Here is a 13,189-nt window from a genome sequence, read left to right on the forward strand (position 1 = left end):
AGCATCTTCCCCGTGGGCAGATGCGGCCTTTCCAGTCACTTTTACGTTTTTCATCTCAAACCTACTTTTAAATCGGTGTAACCATACCTTCCTTGCCGGACATGGCTTGGTGTCGGTCCTTCCAGGGGGTTCCTTGCTGACGTCTTCGTACAGATCTGGTGCACAACACGTTGCCATGGATCAGAGCTCGCTTCCTGTTCACGTCCTCCGCCCACGGATCCGGTGCCTTTCCCTTAACACCTGCCACACACGGCGGCCGTGACTGGCGGTTTGTGTTGCGACAGCAGAACCGGCACAAACGTTTCTCCTCAGTTCATAGGTGGAAGGTTTGTTCTTACCATCGACCTAGCGACCGCGGCATTTTTTTAAGTCAGGAACTTTCACCCTTTCACTTAAAGGAAGCACTTTCTGGCTTCTTTGGCATATCTGATTTGCCAGCACCACTAATCTTACACTCTGGGGCCATTAAGTAAAATAAGGGTGACTCGAACGCATGCATCACGACGCCACGACAGTCTGACAACAAAGACGGATACTAAGGGACAAACGGGCAGGGAGTGTACACAGCATAGAGACGCCGGACAGAGGGATGATTTCATCGTGCTGCTTGGGAATGGCATGCACCTCGGGTCTATTCATCTCTGGAATTTTCCATTTAATATTTTAGACCATGATTTGGTCTCAATCTCTAAGGCAGGGTAGAGTTCGATGGTACAAGCCATTGAGACATTATGTAGAAAAACCCAGTACGTGCTGGGAAGAACCTGAGCTCTAGACCATGACCCTGGCTAGAGAGGAGAGGTTGGTGGGAAAGTTCTCCTCACTGCGGCTCAGCCACCGCCCTGGGCACGAAAGTTCATGGCTGCGGGTGGGGGGCGGTGCTAGTAACAAAGTTCACAATGGGGGCGGAATCGGAGATGGCAGCTCGGGTCCCTGTAGGGTCTCCTGCCTTTCAAATAGACACATCCATTTAGGTCCTTGGGTCACGAGGCACCTCATCACAAAAGTGGGGCCTCCTGAGGTTATGCACATCCTCACTAGAGTGACTTTTAAAAGATCAAGGTTATAAATTTGGCTACAGAGCCATAGCCTGGTCTTACCCCAAAATCTGAGCCTTGACCCCAAGAACTTTGTGGGTGGTTTCCAGTGAGAAATGGGAAAGCAAATTGGGGGAAAGCCACAGGCGTATGTATACTGAGGTGCTTGCTAAGGGACTAGGGACTTGATTTCTTGGAAGCTTCCAGAAGCATTTAGAATGATCTTCATGTGACGAGAAAGGGTAGGGGGAAGTGTGTATCCATCGCCTCCTTTCCTTCACCAACTGAAAGCAGATGTGGACATTCCCTGGACAGTTCTGGGCTCCACGCGTCCTTCCCACGAGCAGGCTTCCGTCGGCATCCTCACCGACTGCAGCCCTGTGGGATGCCGCCGCCTCTGCGTGGAGCCCGGGACCGATTCCTGGCCTGGTTATCAGCCCAGAGGGAACGTTGTCTCCAATCTGGATAACGTCCTTGTGCTTGAGGACGAGGTGGTCATGCCAGGGATGGATGGCATCGAACCAATACTCCCCTGGGTGCGGAATCAGTGACGCCAAGGGCTCCGCAGAGGTACCCTCCACAGCGTTGGGTACCGTCCGGCTGGAGAAGCCCCCACCCTCAAAATGCACTGAGTGCACTAAATAAAAACCTACCTAAAAGACTAATGTCTTTGTCTAGAAATGTGTTTTAAAGTAAGTGATCATGGGGGTGGCTCCATAGTGTAATGGTTAGCACGTTTGCTTTCCACGCAGAAAGTCCTGGGTTCATGCCCCAGGTGGAGCCACAGACCATACCTTGTGTGCACCAGGCCCCCCGGATGCGTGGGAGGAGATGCCCCACCTTCAGAGACCCAGTTCTTAAGGGGTGATGGCAACATCCATAGGTCAGGGGTGGAGGTGTGTGGCGGGGGAATTAAAGAGGGGGTGGGGAAGTAAGTGATCATGAAAACTCAGAGGAGACTCAGGTTCCTTGGATGAAACTTTCAGTGCTTACTGTTAGGATTGATCCTCCCGGTGCAGAAGCTCAGAGCTGGGCTATTATCTTGGATGCCATGTGCCTCGGAGCCCGACAACTTGGCTAATCAGGGACTGGAACCTGCTGTCGCTATCGTGCTTCTGCTCCGACTTCACTGTGGGAGACCTTATCCTCCAAACGTGGAAGGGGAGGGGAAGGTGCCGGTCCGCTTGCCTTCAGCCGAGATCTGAATGAATGGACTCTAAAATATCATACTTTGAGTTGTGGGCATTGACTCACTTGATCCCAGGCTGTTCGGGGTTCTCTTGATACCTGCATTGTAGTGGAAACGCTCTAGTGAGATTCTTAGTTTAAAAGCAAAGCTCTAGAGAGAAAAAAAATGGCGTAGATGTTAGAGGCTCTGTTCATCCCTCTGGCAACCAAATCAAAGTTGTGACAGAAGCAAGGAGCAGCAGCAAGGAAAAATTGGAACGAACAAGCCATACAACTAAGGAGAAATCTAAGACATCACCCTGTAGCGGCAGAGGGTAGGACGGGGCGAGGACAGGGGTTTGTCTGGTCCTGGGGGGATGAGCGGGATGGAGGCTGTGGCAGCGGCAGACACCTCTTAAAGGGGCCCGTCAGTGAGCGGATTTTCAGTGATGGACCTGCTCGCTCTGAGCACCAGTGCTGATCTGGCTACGCGCAGGGGGCATCAGGGACTTACACGGAGACATTGTCAGTGAGGGCCGAGTCAAGACTCGCTGGGTACAGACATGCTGGTGGTATCTATTGTTCCCTGTTGAGCCCTCCCCCAGTGCACAGACCCAGTGCCTCCATAGCCCTGATGCCATCAAACTGGATGACAGAGGTCACTCAGCCCAGAGGATTCCCTGAAACCCTGCCTCCCCCAACTCGTGGCCCCACCCAAGCCACCTCCAGGTCTATCCTCAGCAAGTCAGATGCTCCTTGCTGAGACTCACACTGGAGGCAGCTGGCCTCGGTTTCTGGTGTGGCCTTTTGAGGCAACTCTAAGCGCAGCATCTGTGGATTGCTTGCTGAATCTTGACAGGTGGCCCCAGAGGGGTAGAGGCTTGGGCTAAGTTTGGACCGCAGCTGAACCTCTCTCAGGACTGTGCCACTGCACACTTCACAAATCCACACTAATAAGGCCGGGAGACTTAGGAGCTTTGCTTAGTACATAGAAACACACAGAAAGGCAGCCAAAATGGGAAGACAAAGAAGCAGAAACCATATGAAAGAAGAGAACAGAGATCCAGATATAATGGAGTCAAGAAATCTAACAGATGCAGAGTTCAAAACACTGGTTATAAAGATGCTCAGTGAACTTTTGGAAAGTGTAGATAAATTCAATGAGAACTTTAACAAAGAGATGAAAAAACATAAAAATGGAAATGGAAATTATAAAAGGGAACCAGTCTGAAATGAACACATTATCTGAGATGAGAAGTATATTAAATGGAATGAACAAAGGAATAAACAAAGTGAATAAAGATAAGAGTCAAATGCCCTAACTAGAGGACGGGAAAACCAACCAGGACACTCAATCAGAATGGCTAGAAAAAAGATGCCAAGACTATAAAAGTAACTTAAGGAGGATATGGGACACTACTAAGGCTCCATAACATTTGTTTCATCGGTTTAACTGAAGAAAATCGAGACGTAGAAAAACTGTTTGAAGAAATAATGATGGAAAATTTTCCTAACTTGGTGAAGGCAATGGACATAAAATCTTAGGAAACTCAGAATTCCAAAAATCAGGGATCCAAAGAGGCCCACACCAAGACACATCATGATTAATATGCCAAAGATTAAAGAGAATATTAAAAGCAGCAAGAGAAAAATAATTACATATAAGGGAACACCCATAAGACTGGCAGCTGATTTCTCAAAAGAAACTATGCAGGACAGAAGGGCTTGGCAAACAATATTCGACAGGATGAAGACCCAGGATCTACAACCAAGAATAACTTATCCAGCAAAGCTATTATTTAGAGTTGAAGGACAGATAAAGAGCTTCCCAGACAAAAATAAGCTAAAGGAATTTATCACCACCAAGCCAGTGTTATAGGAAATGTTGGAGGGACTTCTTTAAGAAGAAAAAACATATATCAAAAACAGGAATAAATAATGGTAACAACTACATTCCTATCAATAAGGACCTTAAATGGAAAAGAACTAAGTGCTCCAACCAAAAGATAGAGTGGCTAAAAGGATAAGAAAACAAGACCCCTACATATGAAAAGGAAGGGGATGGAAAAAGATCCTGCTTCGATGGACCTAGAAAGTATTTAAGCCAGAGAAAGATAAACACTATATGATTTCACTTATATGCAGAATCTAAGGAATAAAAAGAACAAACTAATAAAAAACACTCACAAACATAGTGGACAACTTTGTGTTGGACAGAGGGGAGAAGGGTTTGGGGGGCTGGGAGAATGGGGTGAAGGGTTAAAGAAGTACAAATGAGTAGCTGATGGATGGTCACGGGGATGGGGAGCACGGCAGAGGGAACGCAGTTAGCATTAATACGTTGGCTAGGTAGAGGGTTGGGAGGGGGGTGCAATTGGAATTGTTTTATGAACTATATAGATGTCTAACCAATGTACTGTATACTTTAAAAAAATAATTTAAAAAAAGAAAAATGTCTAATCATTTCATATGTCTTCTGGGTATAATCTATAGCTTTTTAAAGTTTATATAGAAGGCAGAGAAGTGATAGCATTACCTTATTAAAGTGCAGAGTCTAATATTTAGGGCTGATGCAACGTGATGTGTTCTCAGAATTCTGCATGGGAAAATGCCTGGATCTCCTCGGCCCATATTCTTCCGACATGTTATCCACCGGCCAAATCAAAGTAGACTGGGTGAAATTGTTCTCCGACTAGTCAGAATTATTTAGTAGATGGAAGAGAATGACTGATAGATGATGTCAAGAAGAGAGTTTCTCATAAAATTTCCCTGCTAGAAGCCTGGAATTTGCCTCGAGTTGCAGGATACAAGGAAATGACCGTGGCTCTTGTCAGTAACGCACCAGGAAGAACTTGACCATGGGGTGGGGCTCCTCAAGGAGGGGTTGAACCAGGCTGGTGTACCGGGATCTCCTAGAGACAACGGGGAAGTTACCAGAAGGAGGATCTTTTCTCCTGCAGTCAGATGTCAGTTCTGTATTTCTCAGACCTTTGGCTGACTCTCCGAGGGGCCTCCTGACCCTGTTCTGGGATTGTCTTTGTTCTACTCTGGAAAGTCTTTCACTTTGTCCTGCCCGAAGGCAAAAACTAAGTTCACATTTGATTGTGAAGTTGTGTGGCGTTAACACAAAATAGGCTCCTCAATTGTTGACTGTGAAACTTTGACTTTTATTCTTGCTGGGAGTTTTGCTATTCTCCTTCTGCTGGTGGGAAGATGGGTGGCTGCTTATAATCCTCTGGTTGAGTGTCAAAACCCGAGGGCATGTCTTAAGCCTTTTCTCAGTGCACCACTGCCCCAGTTAGTGTGTGTGCGGGCAGAGGTTTGTCTCATCTGCTTTTGCACTCCAGGGCTGTGGTACGCCAATGATTTCGGCCCTGGCCATGGGGGTCCTGATGAGGGGCGAGTCACTCTGCTCACATTCACGCATGATGCTGTTTCTGCAAAGGGATGCGCTTACCAGCAGGCCCGTTAGCCCTTTTCTCTCTCACAGGAAGAAACCCAGTTAAGGTGCCTAACGGGAACGGAACCTGTCCTGTCCTTTATCCAATAAGTCGATCCTTGGCATAGCATTCCTAAGGGAAAGCCTCCTACTTTGTGGAGAAAAACCTAACCAGTCAAGATGCCTCAGGGAACCTACCAGTCCTGTTACTATAAGGAGTTAAAAACGACAAAGACCACATTCGCATGAAAAAAAAAAAAACAACAAAAACCTTGATATTCAATATCATATGGTAAATAACCCTTGTGTTTATTCACAGAATCAATGCTTTAAGATGACATACAAAACGAAAGAGCTAAAATGGCCATGTTTATTGCAAGAATCTATTTATATATAAACGTATCTGTTTAGCTGCCAACTTCGGCCTCGGGGCGTGGGAAAGGATGCTGTAGACTCCACGTGGTTTCCAGGGGAAACGTAGAGTTTGGCCGCAGAGCCCAGAGGCCTCGTGTGTCAGGCCACGTTTTCTGGGTTGTGTTTGTATTGGATGCCCACCCAGCTTCACTTGAGCCAGTCCTGCCTGGGAGAAACCAGCCCTGGAGGACGAACCACAACTCAGTGTAGCCGAATGACGAGATGCTCTCATAGGCGTATGCCCAAATCGGTGGTCTACAACAAGAGCTGTGTCATCCGGGCCCTCACAGGCCTGTGGGTTGGTGGGGGGGGGGCAGCTCTGTTCATGTGTGCTCTTCTGAGACCCAAATACGTATATGGCCAATTTCCACTGAGGATTTCCCAGGGAGGCGCTTTGCTGGGTTTGCCTGCCAGTTCTGTCTTCAGCATGCCCGTGGGAAAGAGTGAAAAGTATAGTTATACGACACGTCAGACTCTGAGCAAGGAGAAACTTGATGGTCCCACACCACGAGACAGGAGCTACATCCAAAAGAAACTTTTAGTTATGAATCTTTTCTAGAAAGGACCCCCAGTCCTGCTCACTTTAGTTCTTGGCTTTTGCAATTTTCCTGGCCAGGAAATCATCCCTCTTCACTTTATTTGCATCAGGACCAGGTACAGATACTGTTTGTAGTGAACTGAAATCCAAGGTCTTATACGTTAACCCAGGAACAGACGTCTGACTGTCAGTGCAAGTGCCAACGTGCAGCAGTGGCTTCTGCTTGCTGGAGAGGTCGCAGGGAGGGGGGTTCAGAAGACACGGTTTTCTGCACAACCCATCTGCTCACAACTTGCTCATCCTCCGGGAGGAGAATAACTATGCCTCCTTTCCCGCAGGACTGCTCAGCAGAGCAGGTCCAGCCTGCCTGAGTTCACGTTCATTCCTCTCCGTGAAGGAATGATTGATTGTGGGGACCATTGATTCCAGGGCCACGTTGTCCCATCTCTGTGTCTGACCCAGAAGCCTTTATAGGTGAGATGTGGGATCTTGTGTACCACAGCTGGTCTAATCAAGGACGGGAAAGGACGAGAGGAGATTATGACCTCAGTTATCTGTTTTTATTTATCTAGAAGTCTTAATTTCTCCATTTTTTTAAGGACGGTTTTATTGGATAAAGAATTCTTAGTCTTTCTTTCAACACTTTGGTTCTACTGCCTTTCGTTCTCCAGTTTCTAATGAGAAATCAGCTGTTAATCTTACCTAGGATCCCTCGTAGGTGATGAGTCACTTTTCTCTCGCAGTTCTCAAGACTGACTTTCAACGGTTAGACTGTGTGTCTAGCTATGGATATCTTTGACTTTATGCTACTTGGAGCTCATGAAGCTTCTCGTATGTGTTGATAAATGTAATCAAATTTGTGACGTTTACAGCTATTCAATGCTTTCTGTCCCTTGGTCCGTCTTTTTTGAGCTACCATTATGTACATGCCAGTGTGCTTGATGGTGTCCTGCAGGTGTCTGAGGCTCTGTTCACTTGTCTTCTCTCTGTTCCTCAGACGGGAACTTTAACTTATTTTCGAGTGTGCTGACTCATTCTTCTGCCGGCTTATATCTACTATGGAGCCTCAAAAGTGAATTTGTTGTACTTTCCAACTCAAATTTCCATGTTTTTAAAATATCTCTATTTAATCTCTACTTGATGAGACATTATTCTTATACGTTAGTTCTTTACATATGATTTCCTTTACTACCTTGAAGGTATCTAAGATTTCCGTTTTTGTTTTTGTTTTTGTTTTTTGTATACGTACATCTGGGCTTCCTCCGGGCTAGTGTCTGAATTTTCCCTGAGTGTGGGCATTTTTTTTGTATGTCTCATTTTTTTTTTTTTTTTGGTTAAAATAGATATTTTAAGTGATTGGCATCTAAAAGATTAGATTTCCCTACCCCCAGGGTTATTTGTTGTTGATTGTGGTGATTTAGTGACTTTTTTGACTAATTCTGTAAGGTCACGATTCTTTGTCATTTTCAGCCACTGAACTCTCTGCTGAGTCATGTTAATAATCACCTAAAAACGTGACAGCTATTAAGTGCTTTGGACCAGTACGTCTCCCGGTTGTGGGTGAGGTGCTCTGAGTAGGTCGGGGGCACACTTTTAATTACCTGGCAGTTATGACTCTGCCTTAGCCTTTACCTTCCACCATAAGAGACTCGAGGTCCTAGAGCAATAAGATGAAGGCTTTCTCGGTCGTTCCCGGGTGTACACAGCCACCACGCACAGATGCGTCGTCTGCTAAAGTTCCAGAAGTGTGTTGGCACCTCTGAGTCCCCGTGAGCAACTCGTGCCAGTTTTCCAGATTTTCGATCAGCTCGTTTGCCCTGCCTGATAATGCTCAGATGTCTGTGTTAAACAATCGATTTTTTTTTTTTTTTGACAAACACAGAAGGGGATAAGGTTGTTTCCAGTGAGACAACTTAGGTCAACTAAAGAGAATCTCCAGGAAATAGGGTTTTTACTGGGCAGTGCCAGACAGCCCAAATAGTTACTAGTTCTTGGGGCCGGGGATCTTAAAATTAAGATCCAAACCCGATTTGCCCTCTCCACTGGCTGATAGGCTGCTGTGTTTCACAGCTCCCATGGTTGTAGGGCTGACGGTTTTCAACTCTACTGCAGAGCTGGGGAGAACGACAAGTTAAAATACTACAAAGCTCACCGTTCCTACTAAGTATTGTCCACATTTTTCTTGATCAACACTGAGTTGTTGCAAGCATCTGGTTAATTTCCAGACTGCTGGAAGAGTGAACTCCGACAGGTTTTTTTTTTTTTTTTGTCATTGTGCTCACTGCTCTTACGAAGGAACAGAGGTCTGGAGGCCTTTACCCTGCCTTTCTGGAGGTGCTTCTTCCTCTTCCAAAGCTCTTTTGCTTTGACTTCTGATCACGGGTCTCTGTGTACAGTCTGTGATGTGCGTCATGAGCCCCTGCTGGGTACAGCTGCTCTGGGACTTGGTCGCCCATTTGCCCCCAGACAATTGTCACCGGTCGTCGATTACTTGGGAGACACTGACCGCTGCCGGGGCACTCGAGTCTCCTCTCCGGGGTTGCCACACACTTCGCAATCAGACCCGGGGAGGCCGTGATGTCTGAAGGGAGCATCTTAAATTCACACACAGGAAGCAAAAGATCGAATGACGTTTGAAACCCAGTGTCCTCTGAGGTTTTTTTTTTTTAATGAATGCTTTGGGCAAAAATAGGGTTGTCTCAGACAACCTAGGGTACAGCGCCCCACGTGGTCAGCATAAGTACCTTCTCTGAGAACGTGGGGGCCTGAGCTGAAGGACAGGGAGTCGATAGTTCTGAAATCATTTCAGGCACCGTCGTATCTTACTGCTGGGCTAATCGACTTCGGTGAGGCAAAACTGAGCCAGAAACACCTCCAAGAACGTAGCCAGTGGGTGTGGCGCACCGTGTTGGTCCTCGGGAACAAGGTCATTGTGCTTCTAGGGAGCTTTGTGTCCTGACTGCCCTCACGGAAGGACAGTTTTCACCCCAAGGAGTTTGAGGTTGCCGTTTAGCACCATGGGATGAGCTTTCTGAAGTGGAAATTGGCTTCTTACGGTGCGTCTGAATTTTTCTTAGAAATCAGAGCTACAAAGCGAGTCTTTACCAATGGTGGGCTGTCTCAAGGATGGTTTGTTTGCAGCTCCCATCAAGGCTGGTTCGAAGGCTTGTGCTTTGTGCCAGAGGCTGAGCAACCATCTGAGATTTGGGTGAAATGCCAAGGACTGGGAAATGGAGAGAAGAAACTTAGAGGATGCAGGCGACAGGAAAGTTGCTGTCCTTCACAGCCACGTCCAAAACGATTGGCACAGAACGTGGCATGCACCTACGCCCCGCCTCCCCCACACTTGCCGAATCTCCTGGGTCCTTTCAGGAGAAGGGCATTGGCCCAGTACCCGAGTAAGGTGATCGCGATTCTATAGCTGAGTCCCCAACATCCATCCTCTTGTGATGGTGGCTTTTCCTTCCTCCTATGAAGAAAGAAACTCTTTACACCAAGTATCTCATCCAGCCTGGCCTTCATTTCTGCTTCCCAGTAATGCTTGCCAGCAACAAATGCCTCAGAACTCTGAGAATTGGAGAATATTTTGCTTTCATTTCATTCGGAGGATTTTTACTTTGTCTCATGTTTTTAAATGCTATATGATGAATGTGCATCATTTAAAGCTCTATAATTAGATCTACCTTAGCTGCCATGAGATCTCATAAGTCATATGTTGGAAGAAATCTATAACTCATTTTTCACTGGGATGAACTGGCTGTAGGTTGTAGGTTTCTAGATCTACATGACGATTTTGTCAGTTACTGCATTTTTGACGATACATAGCTTTCTTAGTGCTTAGAATCTGAAAGTTTTATTTTGTTTCCATTTAGTATTTGAACAACATCCTTCTCTTCAGTCTTTCTTTCCAGTATGGGCTGTTCTTCATTTGAACTGGAGCATTTCATGCTCTGGTGGGAAGAGTTTTGCTGCTGACACTCTCTCTCATCCTCTGGCTCCCACGCCTAGCGGGACCTGGCCCCGGCCGCGCTCCCTTCCCAACCAAACCTCCATGGCTGGACCGGAGGAAAGGGGGACCTGCTTTGTTGCTTGCTATCCTTGGCAGAGCCTAGCCCAGGCGAGTCGTTGGATTAGATACTTTCCTCACTCTCTAAGGATAACTTTGTTTCCAAAGCTATTTTGCTTGGACTTTTGCCCACAGGGGTGTGTGTATGAGGCTGGAGGAAGGGACAATTGTGACCCTCATCATCGGAGCTTCTGTTGGACAAGCCTAGGTCCTCCCATCATATCTATTTGCCTGACAATGCTGTTCCTTCTGTTTCAAAGCTCTCTCTCTTCCCAGAGTACTTGGAATCATCCAGGTGAGGCTTTGCATCTTCTAGTTGCCCAGGAGAATGCTTGGCACCAGCGTACCCCAGGCAAGACCAAGTGGATGTCGATTACTGGACAATGTCGATTGCGGGCTTGTGTCTCCAGGGGCAACTCCCACACCTGTGGCTCCCAGCCTCGGTGTTTAGATTTCCTCCCTTTGCTGTGAAGCACTGAAGTCAAGAACCTCCAAGTCTGAGTCTGAGTTCGTGTCTACCCACGGGTCTGGCTGGCATTCAGCACTCGGGAAAGGCTTCCCCCCCTCAGCTGATCTTCGGCGGCGCTCCAACCAAGATCGTCTGGAGGACGCGAAACAGGTGTGTCCTCCTCATGGGACCGTGGTCCTGACGTTCCTTAGTGAGGTGAGTGGATTGAGGGAATACTGACTATAAAGCTAGAGGAAACCTTTCGCTTGATTTTCATCTGGTATGGAAATGAGTTCCGCAGCGTACTGGCCACCAGAAGAATCACGTGCCACGCAGTAGGCTCGGTGCTCTCGGCAGCATCCTAGTGAGTAGGCTGTCTCTCCTCGTGCTGCTCTCTGGGTGAGCAGATGAGCTCCTCCTGGAAGCTTCTCCATCTGAAAAGTCGCAATTGCGCCTTTCTTGAGGAGTAACAGATTGCATTATTTCAAAAAAGGTTTTTTTGGGGGAGGGGTTGTTTCTGATCCTCTCAGCAGTCAGATGCTTCAGGAGTGACCAGGTCAGAAGCTCAACACTAGATATTCTAGTTCTTTTCCTTTTCGTACTCACAATGGCCAACGATCCTGAAATGAACTCCTAGACCCAGACTGAGGACATATCAGCCCTGACTTATGACCGAATTTGGATCAAAAACTGCAGACTGATAAGGATAATACTTCATGCCGATGGGCATAAATTATTTTCTGAATCTATAAAATGGAAAATGTTTGGTTACCTCTTGCTACTGTTTCAAAGTTCTCCCTACCCAGTCAGATGAGCCCACACACGGCAGGGCCCATAGGTGTTCACTGCCTGCCCGGTGCCACAGAGGGGTCCCTACACCCTAAATGTTGGACGACCCTGAGCCACCCTTTATCCTGACTGTGGGAACCTCTGTCGGGGGAGCGGGGGGAGTTGAGGGTTCAAAATGAAAATTGTCACATTAACTTGTTTCTGCTTTTATATAATCATTCAGGGCAGTGATGACCTGAGGGGTTAAATGCTGTTCCCCCAAATCCAGACTCAAGTCTTTCCTGATGCTCAGAAATGTGTGGGGCTTGGATGTCTGGCCGGGGTCCTCTGGGATGACGGCCTCCCCGCCCCGGCCTCACTGCGATTTGAGCGTCTTGAGTGTGGTCCCCAGGAATCTTCCCCAACCAGAGCGCGGGTGCAGCCCCGGTGTGGAGCTCCTGGGGGTCACACACCTCAGGGTGCTCGTCCTGGGGGTCACACACCTCGGGGTGTTCATCCTGGGGGTCACACGCCTCAGGGTGTTTGGGACGATGTTCTCGGTGCTCAGCCCAGGAATCGGAACCCTGTGCCACACACAGCCCTGAGTCTGACCTGGTTGGTGATATTCGTGGCTTTACACCCAGCATTATCTCCCCTGGTGGCCTCGAGGACTTCTGCGGCCAGAAGTATTATTGCCAATCTCATCCCATGTACAAGGAATTCATACAGAACTGGGCTTTGCTGAATGTGGGCCTCGAGCATCTTTCACTGTACATTTGACCTTCAGTTTAGTGATTTCCACCCTCGTGTGTGTTTAGTGATTTCCACCTTCGTGTGTGTTTAGTGGACAGAGACATGGCTCAGTGCCGCATGGCTTGCGGGGGCATGCAGAGTTGTGTGTGTGGACGCGGGCCGTGGGCCGGGAAGTGATGGTGGAGCAGCCGGTGGTCAGCACCACCAAGGGCGCCCAGGTTCCCTCCAGAACCTCTCCGTCTTGGGAGAACCCGGCTCCAGAGCCCGGCCACCGCCCAGGGAAGAAGGACCTGATGGCCAGATGCTGCAGAGAAGATCCTGGCAGAGCAGCAGCAGCAGCTCGAGGTTTAATATGCCCATCATCACCTCAGGGTGTTTGTCCCCAAGGTTTTTCCTAGCTCTGATGTGAATCATTGCCAGAGGGTTCTGTGGAGACTGCAATGGTCAGCAGCCTTGCAGCGAGCCAGCGTCTCTGCCTTCCGCAGAGCTGGGATGCTATGGCTCCAGCCCCAAGCTGTCCGAGTCGTACCATCCCTGGGATCTAAGCATGCCCTCGCAC

At 47.9% G+C, this 13,189-nt stretch overlaps 1 non-coding gene across 1 annotated transcript; it reads left to right on the forward strand.

Moving 5' to 3' along the window:
- The first annotated feature begins 1,747 nt into the window (after positions 1–1,747).
- On the forward strand, positions 1,748–1,821 carry TRNAG-UCC. Its single transcript has one exon. It is a non-coding gene; the product is annotated as a tRNA-Gly (tRNA).
- Positions 1,822–13,189: the final 11,368 nt, after the last annotated feature.

The sequence above is a fragment of the Pteropus vampyrus genome, unplaced genomic scaffold (assembly GCF_000151845.1).
Source record: "Pteropus vampyrus isolate Shadow unplaced genomic scaffold, Pvam_2.0 Scaffold163, whole genome shotgun sequence".
In the NCBI taxonomy this organism is placed as follows: Eukaryota; Metazoa; Chordata; class Mammalia; order Chiroptera; family Pteropodidae; genus Pteropus; species Pteropus vampyrus.